The 19,464-nt window shown below is 50.0% G+C and overlaps 1 pseudogene; it reads left to right on the top strand.

The window, feature by feature from the left end:
• Positions 1-284: 284 nt before the first annotated feature.
• On the top strand, positions 285-411 carry LOC119168781 (U2 spliceosomal RNA; annotated as a pseudogene).
• Positions 412-19,464: the final 19,053 nt, after the last annotated feature.

Genomic DNA, 19,464 nt, shown 5'->3' with positions numbered 1-19,464 from the left:
TAGGCACGATGACCAGTTGAGATTGGGCCGTGCTTTGCTGGGTGGTGCCTTGCTCGGTCGTCTGATCAGGCATTGCTGATACAGTGGGCAGCTTCCGGCTCCGAAGTTCCAGGTTTGCGTACCCAGCACACTTCCACCACTTTGCAAGGGGGTTTAATAGCGACGCCAGGTAATAGGCAGACAGCCGGTACGGAAACAAATGCTCGGGCAGTCCAGCGTCTACAGCTCGTGCACGCGCTCGCGGCTCGCACTGAGCTATGGTCCTACTAGTCATTGCCTTGCGAATTTCCCACTACAGTGATCAAAGATATTAAACTTATTTTTGTGATTCGGCGGAGTGCTTGAAGCTTGCTTCACCTCTGCCACGGTTTGGCCGGGTATTGCACTACCTCCGGGATTGGCCCACTCACCCCTACGGGGGTGAGTTTTACATTATTCTCAATAAAAGAAAGTGTCCTGATTTACCAAGGATAACGGGGTAAACCGCGAGGGTGCGGCGAATGCGCGATGCTTTGGCGTCACGCCGCCCCGGCTGACGTGGTATTCGCGGCCGCTCGCCCGCGTTCCAGGGGAGTGCGCTAGCTGTGTTCATTCACATTTACGATTGCTCTGGGAAAATAAACGTTTTCGTGGAAATTTCACAATCGGAGAGACCCGACTTTTTGTTTTTATGTTCATACGTACATACTCCGAGTTTTTTTAACATCTCTACTCATTCATAAAGCTAATGAGTAATTTAGTATAACCATTTTCAGAGGAAAGGTAGAAGTGTGTATGTGCCAAGCTATTTCAGCATTTGGAATTTGCCAATTCTGGGTAAAAATAGATAAAACAGCTTCTAATAGGAGTTGGTGTTTGTGTTCACAGTAGCAGTGATAGCAAAAGCATATTTAGTTCACGTCTTCACGAGGCGTGTTAACCTGAAGACACGTGCTCTCGCCACGTCTTCACATCTACACTATTCCCCATCACAAAAATAAAATCGCAAAGAACGCCACACGACCCACCGCGCACACACCTGCAACACGGTTGAGCGGCAAAGCCCCGATTTGCTTTTCGTGTGTCAACTGACCTGCTCGTTGCCACGCAGTCCTGCAGCTATCTCGCTGGCGCCCTCGGCCATCGCCTTGTTGATGATGATATTGCCACCTAGAGTTGTGAGCCGGCAATCCCAGCGAGCCAAAAAGGGGCAAAGAGAATGAAGAAGAAGTGTGGTTAGCGCCTCGTTTTGAAGATACACGCTCGTGTCTTTCTGCCCCGCTGTTCCTGTCTTGCTCTACGGCTGTTGGTGCGTGACAAACTGGTGGACGTGCTGGATAATCTATGCGCCGTACCCCACCACATAGCAGGAACACAAGTGTCGTACCGGGGGTCACTTCTGTGCATCACGCCAGCAGAAAAATCTAAGGGCTATCCCCTGAGTTTGGACTGCTCGCAAACAACATGGCAGCCCGCGACCAAACTGCGGCACGTCTATTTCAGTCTTTTTGACGGCGCGCGTGTATGGTATGAGAACCATGCAGGTATTCTTACATCATGGGAAGACTTCAAACGCCGATTTCTTGGGACATATGCCAGCCCTGCCCGTTGGGAGAGAGCTGAGCGCGATCTGCAGTCCCGCATACAACTGCCGAACGAAGGGGTTGCGAGGTATGTCGAAGAAATGACGCGCCTTTTTCACCGAGCTGACCCCGGCATGCCAGAAGAAAAGAAGGTACGGTACCTCATGCGCGGGGTGAAAGAGCAGCTTTTCTGTGGGCTTGTACGCAGTCCACCCATGACTGTGTGAGAATTTCTCACTGAAGCCGTCATCATAGAAAGCACTCTTAGGCACAGGGCCCCGTCATACGAACGGCACGTCAACGCTTCAACTACAGACTACTTAGGAGCTTTCAGGTGGCCAAATGGATTTCTTCTGAGAGCTCATACGTTCCGTAATCCGCGAAAAACTCCAGAAGCTGTCAGTGTCCTCGCAGCCGACTACTTTCTCGTTGTCCAGCCTTGTGCGAGATGAAGTCCAGCATGCCTTAAGAGAACCGCCTTGCATGCGGGGTTATCAACCACCCGGTGATGTTTCCCGCTTGTCGAAGACTTTCCCCGCTTGTCAAGCTTTAAGCAACCTGTCACACCTGCGATTCCGCATCCCACTGTGGCCCCAGCCACGCTGCAGACGGTCAAAGCGCGGCCATATTACAGCGCACCTCGCCTGATCTCGCGGAAGTCATACGTGTGGCGTGCGCCATATCGACGTCCTCTGTGTTTCCACTGTGGTGAAGCTGGGCACCTGTACCAACAGTGACCTTACCGACAACTTGGACTACGTGGATTTTCGACGAACTCACCACCACCCAGGTTCGGTCAGCGGCTCCCTGAAACTGAAGAGTATGTGGCTCAACAGTGTGGAACTTCGTCATCCTTGCACTAGTCACATTCCCCGTCACCGCGGCGATTTTCTCCTAATCGCCGCACCTATTCGAACGTGGCGCAGAGTTGGTCACCCAGTCCACGCCTGGGAAGACTAACCACAGCCACATTCGGGGGCGAGGCCGCTTATACTGGACAAGCTCAAGGCCTCCTACCGACGCTTCCGCAAACTGACGATTCCCTGACGACGACAACACCAGCTGGTTCCGCAAAGATTTCATTGGACATTCCAGTGCTGCTCGACGGTCGCAAAGTCAGTGCTTTAGTTGACACGGGTGCAGATTTTTCTATAATAAGTGCAAAACAGGCTGCTCTCCTAAAAAAGTGAAGATGCCTTGGAACATCAGGCCAAATCGTACTGCTGGCGGGCACATCGTCATGCCACTCGGCGTTTGCACAGCACGAATACAGATTCGTGGTTCTACCTGCGTTGTCAGCTTGAGAGTTCTCCGTCAGTGTTCTCGAGACCTGATTATTGGCATGGACTTCCTGAGGGAGCACGCTGCTATCATCGATATTCGACAACGCCTCGTCACGTTCTCGACAAAAAGCGCCACACCAGAGCATAATACCAGCCACGATCGAGTATTTTGTACGGGTAATTGACGATGCTGTGACGGTACCACCACGCTTAAGTGTTATGGTTCAAGTGTCGTGTAACAAATCAGCACACGGTGAAATGGTGGCGGACAGCAATCGATCCCCACACTTTTACCAAGGTCTCTGCGTAGCACGAAGCCTAGTAGACCTACAGGCTGGCCACTGCGAGGTACTTGTTACGAACTTCAGCTACGAGCACCGACACCTTTTCCATGGTACTGTCATTGGCTATGCCTACCCAGTAACCAATGTGACTGAGTTTTGCTTCCGAGGCAACCGATAATGCCGAAGCACCTCTCTGGAGCGTCGATATAAATCCAACGCTTTCAGACGAAAACAAACGAAAGCTTAACGACCTATTGATGGAATTCCACGCCTGTTTAGCACGTTTATCGAGAATCCGTCAAACATCGATTACCAAACACTGCAATACCACCTACGGTGACGCGCATTCTATACAGCAACAGCCTTACCGCGTTTCACCAACCGAGTGACGCGCGATTCATAAGCAAGTGAAGGAAATGCTTCAAGACGGTGTAATACAGCCATCAAGCAGCCCTTGGTCATCGCCAGTGGTCCTTGTAAAAAAGAAGAATAGTACACTTCGCTTTTGTCTTTTGTGTCGATTATAGGAAGCTGAATAACGTCACAAAGAAAGACGTGTACCCAATCCCTCGAGTGGACGATTTTCTTGACAGGCTGAGGCGAGCAAAGTACTTTTCCTCAGTCGACCTCAAAAGTGGTTATTGGCAAATTGAAGTCGATGAACGGGACCTCGAAAAACGGCTTATGTAACTCCAGACGACCTGTATGAATTTCGAGTGCTCCCGTTTGCCCTCTGTTCCGTTCCGGCCACATTCCAACGAATCATTGATAACGTTCTCGCTGAACTCAAGTGGAAAAGTTGCCTCGTCTATCTAGATGATGTCGTTGTCTTTTCAAAAACGTTTGACGAGCACCTTCGTCAATTTCGGAGTGTTTTTAACGCCATACAATCCGCTGACCTTACCCTCAAGCCTGAGAAGTGCCATTTCGGCTACAATGAACTGAAGTTCTTGGGCCACGTTGTGAGTGCTGCAGGCATTCGGCCCAATACCGAGAAGACTGCTGCTGTGGCTGCTTTTCCAGCTCCGACAGACAAAAAAGTCTTCGGTGATTTCTAGGACTCTGCACTTATTGTAAACTTCTCTAAGGTTGCGGAGCCTCTCATCAGACTAACGCGGGACCACACCCCATTTCAGTGGACTGACGAACAAGCGAATGCCTTTGCGGCACTGCAACGTCGATTGTCATCACCTCCTGTACCCGGTCATTTTGATGAGGACTCTGGCACTGAGGTGTGCACTGACGCAAGCAACATTGGTCTCAGAGCTATCCTGGTACATACAAAAGATGGGATCGAACGCGTGATTGCCTACGCGAGCCGCACTCTATCACGTACCGCAACCAACTATTCAACGTCAGAGAAGGAATGTCTCGCGGTTATATGGGTGATTACAAAGTTCAGGCCTTATCTCTATGGGCGCCTATTCAAAGTTGTGACTGATCACCACGCTTTATGTTGGTTGGCTAACCTCCGAGACCACTTTGGGCGATTAGCACGATGGAGTCTGCGACTTCAGGAGTTTGATGTCACCATCGTCTACAAGTCGGGTAGAAAGCATGAAGACGCCGACACGCTATCACGAGCACCTTTAGAATCCGACCATACAGCTGTAGAAGACGACAGTGCCTTCCTGGGGACTCTCAGTGGGGCAGACCTCCTCAGTAAGCAACGAGCGGACCCCGAGTTAAGGCCCATCATCGACCATTTAGAAGGCAGCACCGTGTCGGTTCCTTGACAACTTTCCCGTACGTGGCCGTCATTTTCCTTACGACACGGCATAATATACAAAAAAAAACACCGGTACCGGCAGCAGATCTTACCTTCTAGTCGTCCCTCAAGACCTTTGTGATGACATCCTGTTAGCCTGTCACGATGAGCCAACATGCGGCCATCTGGGATACTCACGGACGCTCGACCGCGTTCGACAGCTATATTTCTGACCAAAAGTCGCAGCTTTTATCAAACGCTGCGTGAAAGAATGCTGCGAATCCCAGCGTCGCAAGTCACCACCTGCAAAGCCTGCAGGCCTCTTACAACCCATCGATCACCTGCGTACGCAGTTTAACCAAGTTGGAATGGACCTCCTTGGAACGTTTCCTTTGTCTCACTCCGGAAACAAGTGGATCATCGTCGCAACTGATTACTTGACGCATTACGCTGAAACGAAGCCATTGCCACGCGGTACAGCATCTGAAGTCGCCCAGTTTTTCAGGCACCACATTGTGCTTCATCACGGTGCCCCGCCATTCATCATCACTGACCGAGGGACAGCGTTTACGGCAAAACTGTTGGACCACATCTTCAAGCTCAGTTACACGAACCACCGCAAGACAACAGCATACCACCCCCAGAGTAACGGCTTAATATAAAGGCTGAACAAAACACTGGCGGACATGATTTCTATGTAAGTGGATGTGCAGCATAAAACATGGCACGAAATACATCCATACCTAAAGTTTGCGTACAACACCGCAACGCAGGAAACCACAAGGTTCGCACCATTCCGCCTCGTTTACGGTCGAGACGTGCAAACCATGCTACACGCTATGATTCCTTGTGACATCGACCAGCAAGAGGTACTAACTCCCGATGTCGACGATTACATTCAGCGTGCAGAGGAAGCACGTCAATAAGCTCGCGTGCCGTTGCGAATGGGGGTCTACCCGGTCTCTTGTGGTAGCGTGGTGTAACCGGGTGGAGGAAACGAACGCTCACAAGAAGAGGAAGTTGCTGATGGCATCCCACCGCTGCTACCAGTTGTTAAGGCTCGGAAGGAAGATCGCTGATGACATCCTACCGCTGCCACCAGTTTTTAAGGGTCGGAAGGAAGAAGGTATCTGATGGCATCCCACCGCTGCCACCAGTTGTTAAGGGTGAAGGAGGAAAATGCTGATTATGGCATCCCACCGTTGCCACCAGTTGTTACGAATGGGGGTCTACCCGGTCTCTTGTGGTAGCGTGGTGTAACCGGGTGGGGTGGAGGAAATGATTGCTCACATGAAGAGGATACAAAAAATAAACAGGTTTATGGCACTATCTACACATATTTACAGCAAATAAGGGTTAGTAGTTTAGCAAACCACGAGCGTGGTGGTTGAACCGTTACAAGGTTCAGAGCGACGTCCAGCACTCTGCGGCGTCGTTTTAAGCCCTGATGGGCTCCTCCTCTCCGAGTAGAACACCAATCACACACACAAACAGGTGAGGGGGACGAGCATGCACGGTCCACGTGAACGTCCAATATTGAGTCGTGAACACTGCACTGCAAGGTGACGCCAGTGGGGCTCTTCCTCATCGTGTGTGTGCCGCTAGTCGAGAGGTCCCAAGATCCTGACAGCATACATCACAGGGTCCGCCGATCTATTCACTCTGTTTGCGGGGCGATTTGCGGCGGCCGCCACGGTCTCTTCCAAGGAAGATGCTGTCTTTGTTGTCCTCTCTCGAACGGTTTACGGCGTCGTGGCGACAGGACGTCTAATCCTCCGGCTAGCAGGGACAATACCTGATGACCATAGGCAGCCGGTCGGTCGGCTACTTGATTGAGGATTAAAATAGCGCTGCTGCCCCGTCAGCTCTGGTGCCGGTCACAACAGCTTCCCCGTCGCCCGATGAGTCGCCGAGGTCATCAGCCACCGCTGCTGCTTGAGGGGACGACGAAAGGGTCCGCATTTAAAAGTCAGGAACTCGCCTTTGCATGCCACATTGTCTGGGTAATTGCCGAAATCTTCGACAGCGTCTGGCAGACTGGGTGCCGATGGAGTTGAGAGCCTCCCCAGTAGACCGGCTTACCCACGATGGCGTCTACCCAGACGAATCGCCGGGCCAAACGCCACAGCTCTTCCGCCGCCCGAGAAATCTCAGCTGGCCAGCGCTCCCAACCGCTGGGCACGACGAGAATGGCTGGTGACGAGGATGATGTCCTGGCTATGGCCCTCCAGCTGCGAACTCGTAATCAACTCCCAAACCAGCTCACAGTGATCGACAACAGCAAGGCTAACCACACAACACAATACCATGCTGCAGTCAAGCACATTGGACCCACTTAAAACCCTCCAGGCTTCTCAACACAAAAAGAGAAACCTGTACGCTAAAGTTTTGAGAACATTTGGTGCCGCCAAAGTTACAACAATCATGGACGTGTAGAAGCTTACCAAAGATGGAACAAATTGGCGTGTGGAAAAAGCACACAAAGCAAACGCACTTTGGCCACATATAACCGTAATCACACTCCTTCAAGACTAGCTTTTTCCTACCATCCGCACTACTAAGTTGTAACTAACATCTGCTAATTTATCATTAACTTAATGAAACACCGCTACTTAAATTCCACACAAATGTAGCCTTAACATACAAAGGTATCTGGGCGCATTTTCTATTCTCTTATTACAAGCTTAAAACGTATTCGTGAGTGCCTACTTGGAGTACACGCTGACGCCAACGAAAACTCACTCACAACAGATCAGATTGCGTTTTTATAAACCCTAGAAATATATCTCCAGCCTCAAAATTTGGTGAACGCTACTCTCATCAGCTCAAGAGATCACTCGAACTATGAGCACTCACTAGAATAACAAAAGCAAATTACCCTCACTTATTAGCATGCTCATTAACTGAATGCAGCCTCATGTCAGCCCCTGTCTTTAAAGAACGCACAGAACTTTGCTCTGCGTCCTAGCACGACATCATACTCTCATTCAAAGAAAGCTAATATACCAACACACACCTAATCATACGTCATATCGCTGTAACATATAGCCGCCACTCTTTCAAATTTAGCGGGCGTACCAAACTTCAATTGCGATTTTTTTTCTCTAAGAAAAACTGATTAGAAGTAGTCAGTTGACCAACGCGGGCCACTGCTTTCGCATAACTTTTAACAATTTAGCTCAAAGCCCTCACAAAGTTTACAAAAAATAATTGGAGTGAAAAACCAACTAAACAAACAAGCTGTGGAGACGGCACAGGAAAACTACATTGAAACCAAAAATAAGCAAACAAACATGCTTCTAAAAAATCCTTTGTCCGACTCTCCAGCTTACAGTCAGCCCTCACTTCAATCGCACACGTGGCGGTCGTGGTCTTGGTGGATTTTGGGAACGCCCGAGTCTACAACGAGCACGTGCTTCCAGCTGAACTTCAGCGTTACGCCTCATTCGCCACTTCGGCGGGCTTCGGTCAGCTGGGCGGAGGGGACTCGAGCAACGCATGGAAAAGAGTGGCGATGTCCTCTTTGGGCTCACTCCCGTGCGGCGTTTAGCTACTGTGGCTTTTCTTGTAGGACCCCTTCGACACCCTTGTCCCCACAAAGCTCTAAATCTCCTGCTTACATTCCGTCGCGAAGATGCGTGCTGTGGCCTACTCTTTCGCCGCTAGCACCTTACTTCCCGCCACAAAGGACTCTTCGCCGAACTGGCCGATGAGCTACCCTTCTTTCTTTCGTCCGGCTGCCTGCCACCTCTGTATTCCCATTGCTTCGTCGCGGGCGCACGCTTCACTCTTCTACGGCGACGTTTGCGACCTCTTGTGTTGCGGCGTTCGCGACCGACTTTTTCCCCACTTCTAGAAAGTGAGCCTCTGGTTGCGTCATCGTTGGATTTGCAACCTAAGAGCGCTTCTGCACTACCTTCCATAGCACTTCGGCAGTTCGATTGCTTGGCATTATTGCCATGTCGGGCCGACTCGCATGTGTTAACCCTGTACTCGCGCGCGCCCTGAAACGTTCCTTGGATAGAGCAATGGTAGGACTGGGGCTCTCCACGCGATTCTATTCGCGAAGAACCTGCTGTTCTTTTTCTTTTCGTTCGGCGGCCTGGACGTATGAAAATGGCTTTAACGCCGATGCAAAGCTCCTAGTCCTACTTGTTACGTTAAAAGGTTTTGCGTCTTCTTTTACCCACGCAGTACTTTTTTTCTCTCTCGTGGCTTTCTGACGTCTATTGCGTCTGTGCCGTTTCTTGCAACTCATCTCTGAGCCTACCGCTCGCAGCTCAAGGTCGCTAACACTCTCACTGCACTCGTCAGCTGTCGACGCAGCGCTGTCTAAATGATTTTAGAAAAAATCACCTATGTCACACTCTAGACTGGTGGACAGCTTGACGCTCTTAGAAACAGTGCAGCCGCTTCCCTTCGAAAAATCTTGCTTGCCTTTCTGAGAGCTGTCTGCAGCTGCACCGATACCATTCTCTACTGTCGCTGCTTCGCCTGAGCCTTCTCCGGTGTCCTTGACTACTTCCACATTGTCTGCATGATCCACCGTCGGCACAAACACAGTTGAGGTCTGTACCAGCCTGTCTACCACTATTCAAGCTGTCTCGCTAGTATTAAACCGGCACAGCACCTCGTCGCATTCGCTCTGGCCTTCGTCGGCTTCTCTACGCAGCGCAGGATCTTAAGCATCACTCAAATTTGGTTCTTCATCGAACCTGCTGCTGTCCTTAAATGTGCTAGCCTTCTCTAAAGCTCTTGGCTGCACCTCGCTTATTTGATCATCGCACTTCTCGTGCGCTACACTTGCGAATGGCTGAATAATCCGCCGCATTGCCTTAATTTTACGTTCCAGAAGTTTAATCTCCAAGTCGCGTGCTTTATCACACTGTTTACTGTCCCTTCTTTCGTTTTCTTTTCTTTCCTTTCTATCTTTTTTTTCTTTTCTTCTCTTTCCCGTTCTCTCCCTCGCTCCTCCATTTTCTGTTTTTGTTCTGCCAACCTTTTGAAAGCATTTAACACGCACCCAATATCCACCCCACTGGCGCTTTCCAAAATTAGCTTTAAAATTTCTGACCTGCCCATTCCTTCCTTAATCTTAATACCAAGGTCTTCACAAATGTACAAAAGACCATCTTTTAGCGGTGTCTTCACCTCCATGATTGTCGTTGTACTTTGGTCCTGCGTCTCACACAAATGTAGGGGATCTCTCTAAAACACAAATAGGTGATCTCCCTAACTCGCACACAATCCAGCTTCTAATCAACTCACACTCACAAAGTGAAGCCTGGAAAGTAAAGCAAGCATCAAGCACTCACCACAGCACAGCACCATGTCGTGAAGTCCATCTCACCGTTGCCAACCAGTTGTTGCGAATGGGGGTCTACCCGGTCTCTTGTGGTAGCGTGGTGTAACCGGGTGGAGGAAACGAACGCTGACAAGAAGAGGAAGTTGCTGATGGCATCCCACCGCTGCCACCAGTTGTTAAGGGTCGGAAGGAAGGTCGCTGATGGCATCCCACCGCTGCCACCAGTTGTTAAGGGTCGGAAGGAAGAAGGTCGCTGATGGCATCCCACCGCTGCCACCACTTGTTAAGGGTGAAGGAGGGAGATGCTGATGATGGCATCCCACCGTTGCCACCAGTTGTTGCGAATGGGGGTCTACCCGGTCTCTTGTGGTAGCGTGGTGTAACCGGGTGGAGGAAATGAACGCTGACAAGAAGAGGATGTAAAACATAAACAGGTTTATGGCACTATCTACACATATTCACAGCAAAGAAGGGTTAGTGGTTAAACAAGCCACGAGCGTGGTGGTTGAACCGTTACATGGTTCAGAGCGACGGTTTAGGGGACACGGTTTAGGGGACGACGAAAGGGTCCACATTTAAAAGTCAGGAACTCGCCTTTCCATGCCACATTGTCTGGGTAATTGCCGAAATCTTCGACAGCGTCTGTCAGACTCGACGCCGATGGAGTACACCTGCTTGCGCACAATGGCTTCTGCCCAGACGAATCGCTGGGCCAAACGCAACACTGCACATAAGATCGCAGCAATGTGAAGACACCCGAAGATACATTATCCACCATGGACAAGTCCCCTATCAACCTGGCGACCAAGTGTGGGTTCGGACTCCTGCTAGACGGTGAGGTCTGAGCAAAAACTCCTCAGCAAGTACTTCGGACCCTACAAAGTATCACGGCGGTTGAACGAGGCCAACTACGAGGTTGTTCCAGACGGAGGCTCGGCAACGACCCAACGCCACTCACCACGAACAGAGATTGTGCATGTCGTCCGCCTAAAAACTCATATTACGCGGTGATGCTTGCCTTATTGTTCCCGGGCAGCTAACATTTTCTTTTTTTGACATTGTCAGTTGGGTCTCGAACGAACTGTGAACTCTGTTAATGGTTTTTTCTCTCATGACCAACCTCAGACATATTTTTTTGCACCTGCTTATGCACTGTGCACCATAGGTACCGTTTCTTTCTGTTTTTTTTTTTCCTTATCGGCCCTGCTGTCCCCGTGTGTATGAGCACCGATTCGATGCTCTAATGAGAGGGGGAATAATTCCACCTAGAATTGTGAGCCGGCAAGCCCAAGCGCGCCAAAAACGGCAAAGAGAATGAAGAAGAAGTGTTGTTAGCGCCTCGTTTTGAAGATACACGCTCGTGTCTTTCTGCCCCGCTAATCCTGTCTTATCTCTACGGCACTTGGTGCGTGACAATATGATGATATGTGGGGTTTAACGTCCCAAAAGCGCCATAAGATTATGAGAGACACCGTAGTGGAGGGCTCCGGAAATTTAGTCCACCTGGGGCTCTTTAACGTGCACCATAATCTAAGCACGCGGGCCTACAACATTTCGGAAATGCATCCGAAAAATGCAACCATCGGAATTGCACCCGCAGCAGGCGGGATTCGATCCCGCCACCTGCGGGTCAGCAGCCGAGTACCTTATAGCCACTAGATCCCCACGGCGGGCATCACGCGTTTGTTGATCACACACTACATTTCTGGACGTCATCTCATACCAGCTCGTCCGTCATTGGCTCTCATTATATAAAACAAACATCTTCGCATGCTCACCTGAATGAAACTGCCAGTTGCTGGAAGTTCAAAAAAAATTTCGCACAAGACGTACGGACGCACCACACACGTGCCTGAAGCGCTGTGGAACCCTGGACGCGTGAGATCACGCCCCGGGCGCGCTTTGCTGTGCTTTGCCTCTGTACGCACTCATCACTCCTCACAGCTTCACTTAGCCGAATATGTAGAAGTCGAAGAAACAGAACAACAAACCAGCCAATTCTCCGAAGTAGGTGTGAGCCACAAGTGAAGGTCAACAAGAACAAGTAACACCAGCGAGCGCAGTGAGGAAGCTATCGTAGTGGGGCGAAATAATCCATAAATATGGCTGCACGTTGCCGCACGGTCGCATTTTTGCATTCACCCGTCTCTCGAAGACGGTCTGTCGCGAGTCTACTCGTGCCTTACTCAGCGGAATTCGACGAAAGTACTTCTCCACTGATTTCCGCGACAGCTTGACGTCTGCCTTCTGTCGCCTCATGTCCGGCGCGATGGACGGAGTGCCGCGCCAGCGCCTCGTACACGCCACCTTAGCACTCCTACACCTCGGAATCAGCAAAACCTGGACGTTTTTGACCACAACAAGCAGAGCCTGCTGGCCGGTTGAACGCTTAAACGACACCGCCGCGGCATTTCGCACGCTCACGTTCCGTCACCCTCTGCCACATGACCCTTCATTCACCGGCATCACAACGCACGGTGTAGACGTTTCGCGCGCATTCCCGGGTCTGCCTGTCACGCAGGACCTTCGACGACTTCGGTGCGGTGTTCCGCCGCGTCGAAACTTGCAAGGCATGCGATGAGTGCACTGAAGCAGCCAAAGGCACCACCTTTTTGCCGATGATTGTGGTCGCCGTTGCAGAGGCATTGCTTGGGCAGCCAGCGTAGAAGCCATGTTGGATGTGTAACGTAGTCGCATTTTACACAGTCAATTTTTCCCTTCCAGGCTTTGGTGCTCGAGTTGGACATGTAGACATTGCATCAGTTTTTAAAACAAGTGCTGTAGCATCTCTCGTGACATGCCTGATAATGTTGGCCGGCAAGCATTTGGTGTGACGTCATGGGCGCAATCGAGTGTACGCGTGCAAGCAAGCAACCGGGGCTTTGACCTCTGGGAAAAATTAGGTTTCACTTTTAACATGTTTGTAAGCGAAACAAGCAATTTCAGGCCGACAAAGAATAAAAGCAACGCAGCGAAGCCAGCGCTGCCGCTGTCGGTGCACAATTCTGGTTTCGCATGGGTGGACGTCGGAATTGCTTTGATACTGTTTGACCGGCATTTGGCCACAACTGAATACGAGGTGTGAAGGAATGGATTTTATTTACGTGCAACCAAATCGCATCGCTTCTCGGCCTTTTGGCTAGATAAAATTGTCGAGTGAGCTGTTTTCTTCTGAGTCCTAGCGCGATACCCGGGGTCACGTCACGCTCACGTCGGCCCTTGTATTCCGGTCTCCAAAAATCTCTTCGTGGCATCGTCGCGCCATACGCGCGGTTGCCGCCCCTGGATCTCAGGCCTTGCTGCCTGGAGCCCGTCTACCCCATGCCAGGAGGAGGAGGAGCAAGGCCCCCCGGTTCACGCCTGCCGTCCCGGAGTCGCTCTGCGGCCCACCTGCTACAACCAAGTCCTGCGCGGCACCCGCCTCGACTGAGCCGCGTCCTACCAGAGTGCAGCTCGTCTACACGGCACCAGTCCTTCTACCAGTCGCGCCCTCTGGCGGCCAGCGGCAACGCCCACCAGAATAGCGTCAACGTCAGACCTCTCGGTGAGGGAGAATTGCTTTATGTTCATAGCACCAGATGGAGATGTTTCAATCAATGGCTTGATTGACGCGGCGTCTCTCATGATCATATAGTGGTTTTGGGACGTTAAACCCCACATATCAGTCATCGGCTTGATTGACGCGAGTGAATTAACGGCAGGGGAGGACAGCGTTCTAGTGCTCCAACATATGGGGGGCGCTAAATTTTTGGTATGCACCGGCAACTCTTGCCAAGCCACGAAATTATTGGCAGCTGAGGGCTTCCAAGTTAACGGGGTAAAAGTAGCAGTAGAAGCGGTAGGGCCGCCGGTTACATTTATACCCGGCCTATTTATCAGACGAAATACTCAGTTACGCTCTCAGCCAGTACGGCAAAGTGAAGGGCATCACTTTTGCTATCTTAGCCACGCGTCAAACAAAACTAAACGGGGTTCGAGTCATGAAGATCGAATTGTGCCACCCGGTGCCAAATTTTCTGACAATTGCAGGACACCGCGTATTGTTTGAATATCGTGGGATGCGTCGAGTGTGCGCACGGTGCAGCGAAGTCGGGGACATGGCCTCCGCGTGCTCAGCACCGTATTTCAAACGTTGCGGAGCCTTCGCGCACGAAACAGAAGGATGCGCTGAGGTGTGCAAACGATGCGGCGGCCAACACGGAACGAAAGAGTGCATCCGGCGGCGCTTATACGCGTCAATCGCCCGCGGCTTCCCCTCGTTGTCTGACTCTGCCCCTTCTCTCAGCAACCTAAGCAGCCCTGCCTCATCTAGGGCTTCCGGTTCCCCACGACTACAAGTTCTTACACCAACAACCGCAGGCCGTATGACCGAGAAAGGGCTCACCCCCGGAGCTCCCATTACCAACACAGAGCAGCCCACTGGCAGCAGCACGGAGACCTCGTCCGGAAACGAATGAGAAAGGCAAGAAAGGGTTGACGACGCCAACTCAGAGACATCGGAAATGGAGTCTAGTGACTTCGAGTCGGTTCCAACGCGATCGCCACCCACATCACCGCTTCCCCACCTACCAGACCAAGAAGATTGCCAAAGTTAGGCTACCGCTTTTAAAGCAACCGCCGAAGAAAACAAGCCGGGTGAGGCCCCTCCTTCAACCCTTAAGGCACCTGCCAACGTATTAGCGCAGGTGACCAACCGCGATCTGGGAGATGGCACGCGTGACGCCGCCCTTGAGGACGCGCCCATAGTCAGCCGCGGCTTCTATTTCGTGCCCGATGATCATAAAGGCGACAAGTCTACACCGGCCCCCAATGCACCCCCCCCCCCAGGCACTTCGTCCAATTCGCAAACCTGACGCCACAGCAGGCCACATAACAACCGGCCGCGAGCAGCGAACTCGTTCGCGATCGCGCAGGTGACATGGCCACGACGATAAACGAGGGGAGTGCGAGAAGGCCGCCAATAAGGAGGTAAGACAAGGACGACCCGGGCCTGATGGACGGAGTAGCGACAGCGACGCTCCGCCCCATGCCAAACCCAAGAAGCTCGAGTCAGCCAGCTCGGCCAAAGGGGAGCCCCCACCACCGAAAGCCCTCGCCTCCAAGAACTAAGTTCATTTTACCCGCACCCTTGCCGGCCGCGATGCATCGCTTCCTCTCCTTCTCCTGTATTACGCCTCCCCTACTCTTTCCTCGCAGCCCTGGGGCCCTCCTCGCCCGAGCACCTGCCAGCGCCTGCTCCCTCTTTCGGTCGCTGCTCTGTTATTGCGCGCCTTAGCCTAGACGATGGCTTCGCTCCAATTCGCAACATGGAACATCCGTGGGTTCCGCAATAAGGCGAAGCAAAGGCAGGTAGTGGCCTTCGCTAAAGACGAACACATCGACCTCCTGTTTCTACAGGAGGTCGATGTGTTCATTTCCAATTCAGCGCTACCGAAATTAAAAGCCATCACGCAAGCCCTAGATTTCGAAAAAATTCATAAGACAAATCAACAAAAACTAAACTTTACCAGTGTTTTTTCGAGTCAAAGGACTTGTAAAAGTGGAAAGAATGTACACAACTTAGAAATAAATTGAACAAAGAAAAAGAAAAGACAAAAAATGACTACTACACGCGTATATTTAATAATGATTGTATGCACCGAAATAACAAGGTATGGAAAAAAATAAACGATACACTAAATCGCAGGCCAGCCACTACACGAATAGATACACTGAATATCGATGGTATTTCTATAGGCGGCACAGAATTTCCGGACCTGTTCAATGATTTCTTTGTGAAAGTGGGATGCGTAGATCACGGCATTCAGACCACACTGCATCAAACCTCGTTAAGAGAGTCTATATTTCTAAAGCCTAGTAACACTTCTGAGGTGATTGGAACGTTTTGATGTCTGCGAAAATAGCCGCAGTAGGGATATGGACGATTTAGAAATCAGACCAATTAAGTATGCCATAGACCTTCTCGCTCCTGTTATAACGCACATTTTTAACGCATCCTTGTCGACTGGAGTTTTCCCTTGCATTATGCAAGTAGCCCAAGTAACAGTTTTACATAAAGGGGGTGATAAAAACAATATTGTCAACTATAGACCATCTTGTATTCTTCCTATATTATCGAAGGGCCTCGAAAAAATTATCAGCGTCCGTATTGATAATTTTTTGCAGAAACATAACTTGCTAACCGAGTGTCAGCACGGTTTTCGAAAAAGACGGTCTACGGAAAGTGCAATAAATATACAAAAGGATCTTATTCTTCAGAACATTGAAAAAAAGCTTCTAACGTTAGGGTTATACTTAGATTTTAGCAAAGCATTTGATAGAGTCAAGCACCAACTGTTGCTTACGAAACTAGAAAGATATGGCTTCCGAGGAATAACGCTTGAACTTATCCGATCTTATTTAAAAAGTCGACATCAGTTTGTTGAAATTAATAAAAATAGGTCACAAACGAAACCTCTAACAGCGGGTGTGCCTCAAGGTAGCATCCTTGGCCCGATATTTTTTTCTTTATTACATTATTGACATTGTAGAAATTAGTGATATGTGTAAGGTTGTCGCTTATGCAGATGACTGCAAATTTTCTTTACAGTAAAAGACTTAGAAGAAATAATGCCTATAGCTAGCACTGTCTGTAACAAAATTCAACGCTGGTCAAAGGCAAACTGCTTGATTCTTAATGAAGCCAAAACAAAATGTGTCATTTTTCGTGCCCAAGGAAGTTTTACTACATTACCAGATAACTTTCTTTTGGGTCCATATAAGATTACCAATAGGTCCTCTATGAAAACACTCGGAGTTATATTCACCGAGTATATGTCCTGGAATGCTTGTGTTGACAGTGTGTGTGCGAAAGTGCGAAAAGACATTGGTACTTTAAATCGCTATTGAAATACCTTTCCCTATAAACTTGGGCACCTCATTTATCATGCTCTCTTTCACTCACACCTCACTTATTGCTCACTCATATGGGGAAACACCACCGCACAATATATTCAGATGCTGGAAACACCTCAAAAGAAGGCAATTCGAGCTATTGCGAATGTTTCTTTCTCCAAACATGCGAAAGAGCTTTTTTGGCAAATTAAAATATTAAAAGCTGGTGATATTTGGAAACTGAAAACTCTACAATGCTACTAGAGTACTATGCTAGAAAAGCTAAATTCATTTTTAACCCTCGCTGATCTACAAGAAAACAAAAGTACATATTCATTTCGCCCTCAGGCCCCATGGCAAATTCCTTTTTCTCGTACAAATTATGGACAACAGTGCCTTGTCATACACTGCCTTCCCTACTTAATCATTTCAACAGACAAAGTGTTGATGTGTTACCGCTAAACAAAACTAAAATGTTGGACCTATTTCTGTAACGCCTCATCTACATAGGATTAGAAAAAAAAATCCCACCGGTTGTTGATAGCATGCTGCTGTTATAGTAATTTTCTATGTTATAAAAAAGTGTTTCTCGGTTGTACTTTGTAGTTGCTGTATAGTTGTTTTTAATTTATACATTTCTCTTCCTTCATCGCAATGTCTATTTTATATTTAGTTAAAATATTATTATTGCTTTAATGCTTTATTTTTTGTAACATGCTTTCTTCTATTGCTTTGAAACAAACTTCACCACTGTATGCCTAGGGGACCGGAGCTTTGTCAAGCCGAAAAACTATCGGCTTTTTCTCCAGTTCTCCCTTTTTCACCTTTGTATGAAATGGTGAAAGTAAAAGATTTTTGATTTGATTTGAATTTGATTTGAGACCAACTTCCGGTCTCCCCTTGACGTGGCCCACTTCCAGTGCGACTGCCGAGTTGAAGGCTTTTTCTCCTTGACGGCCGCCCGGTCCTGTGGGGTTGGCATTGTCTTTGTCACGGGCCGATACCGCCATAAATCTTACTGCGTTTTCGGGGCTAACGGGCGCACATTGATCTTGGATGTCTTCATAGACGGGCGAAAGTTCCGCTTCGCGAATGTGTACGCCCCCATCACGAAGACCGACACCAACGCCTACTTCCGGGAACTTCATGACAACCTGACGGAACCTGTCCCATACGTCATCTTGGGAGACTTCAACTGCGTTGCTGACTCGACTCATGACGTTCGGGGCCCGGGGCGCGGAGGCTCTACATACCACGCCAAAGAGCTGAAAAAGACCCTCCGCCACTTGCGTCTCACGGACGCCGGAGTGTACTTGCACGATGCCAAGTTTGGCCCGACACGATCTTCGCGAACCACCGCCAGCCGTCTAGACAGGGCTTACATTCCCGACTTGCTACTGCCGGGGGTGACATCGTGCGACGTACTTTGGGTACCAGTCGAATGAAACAATGCGTCCGATCACGCCCCACTGGCCACAACTGTGAGAGGAAAGCCCTGCCCGAGACTGGGCGACGCGTCCTGGCGCCTCGACCCTGCACTGTTAACTGACCCCGAGTCTACCCGGGCGATTCAGCTATTGATCGAGGAGTCAATAAAAGCCACCCCCTGCATCACTCCGGAATCCTGGGACGACCTGAAGGAATCCTGGAAAGCGCTCCTCCAAGAAGAGGGAAGGCAGAGGAAAAGGTGCAACACTGCCAGAATGAACGAAATTCTGCGCAGAGTGCACATTGTTCAGAGCCCCAACACCCTCACCTCCTGCATCCGGGACTACCTTGACGCTTTAAAAACGCAGTACGACCGGCTGCTCAGAGCGCCCTTTGAAGACCGCAGGGACACACAGGCTGCGTCAGAAGAGCCGAAGGAGTTCAACCTTATAGACGTCTGTGGCAATGGCTCCACCAAGATCACTGAGGCGAAACACCCCGATGGCTCCCTCACGGAGGACCTGGCCGAAATTGTCGTGGCATTCTACGACCACTTCAGGTTGGCCTTCTGTGAGCCGGACCCTGACACGACCTACCCAACACCATCCCTAGTGAAGGAGTTATACAAGAGCCTACTACGTCTCGAAGAAGACGAATGCCCGACCTTGTGCGGCCCCGTGACGAAGTCAGAACTGACAGCCGCCGTCGCGTCTATGCCGCCGCAGTCGTCACCGGGGCGGACGGCCTCACTGTGGGCTTTTGATGATGATGATATATGGTGTTTTTTGGCGCAAGGGCCATTTGATGGCCAAAGAGCGCCAGTTCATGCGACAAGGAATGTGGACAGTGATTGTGATTAGCGGCAGTATAAGGGCCATAAAATTTCTCGCGACAAGGCGGATGAAAACATATAAGTAATAAAATCACGACCATGCCGTGAAAGGTGTGTGTGGTGTGAATAGATAACAAAAGTTGGTGATAATAAAAAACGATGGTGTATATGTATGGCATTAGCACAAGT

The sequence above is a fragment of the Rhipicephalus microplus genome, chromosome 6 (genome assembly GCF_043290135.1).
Source record: "Rhipicephalus microplus isolate Deutch F79 chromosome 6, USDA_Rmic, whole genome shotgun sequence".
Taxonomy (NCBI): Eukaryota; Metazoa; Arthropoda; class Arachnida; order Ixodida; family Ixodidae; genus Rhipicephalus; species Rhipicephalus microplus.
This window is presented reverse-complemented; position numbering and strand designations above follow the sequence as displayed.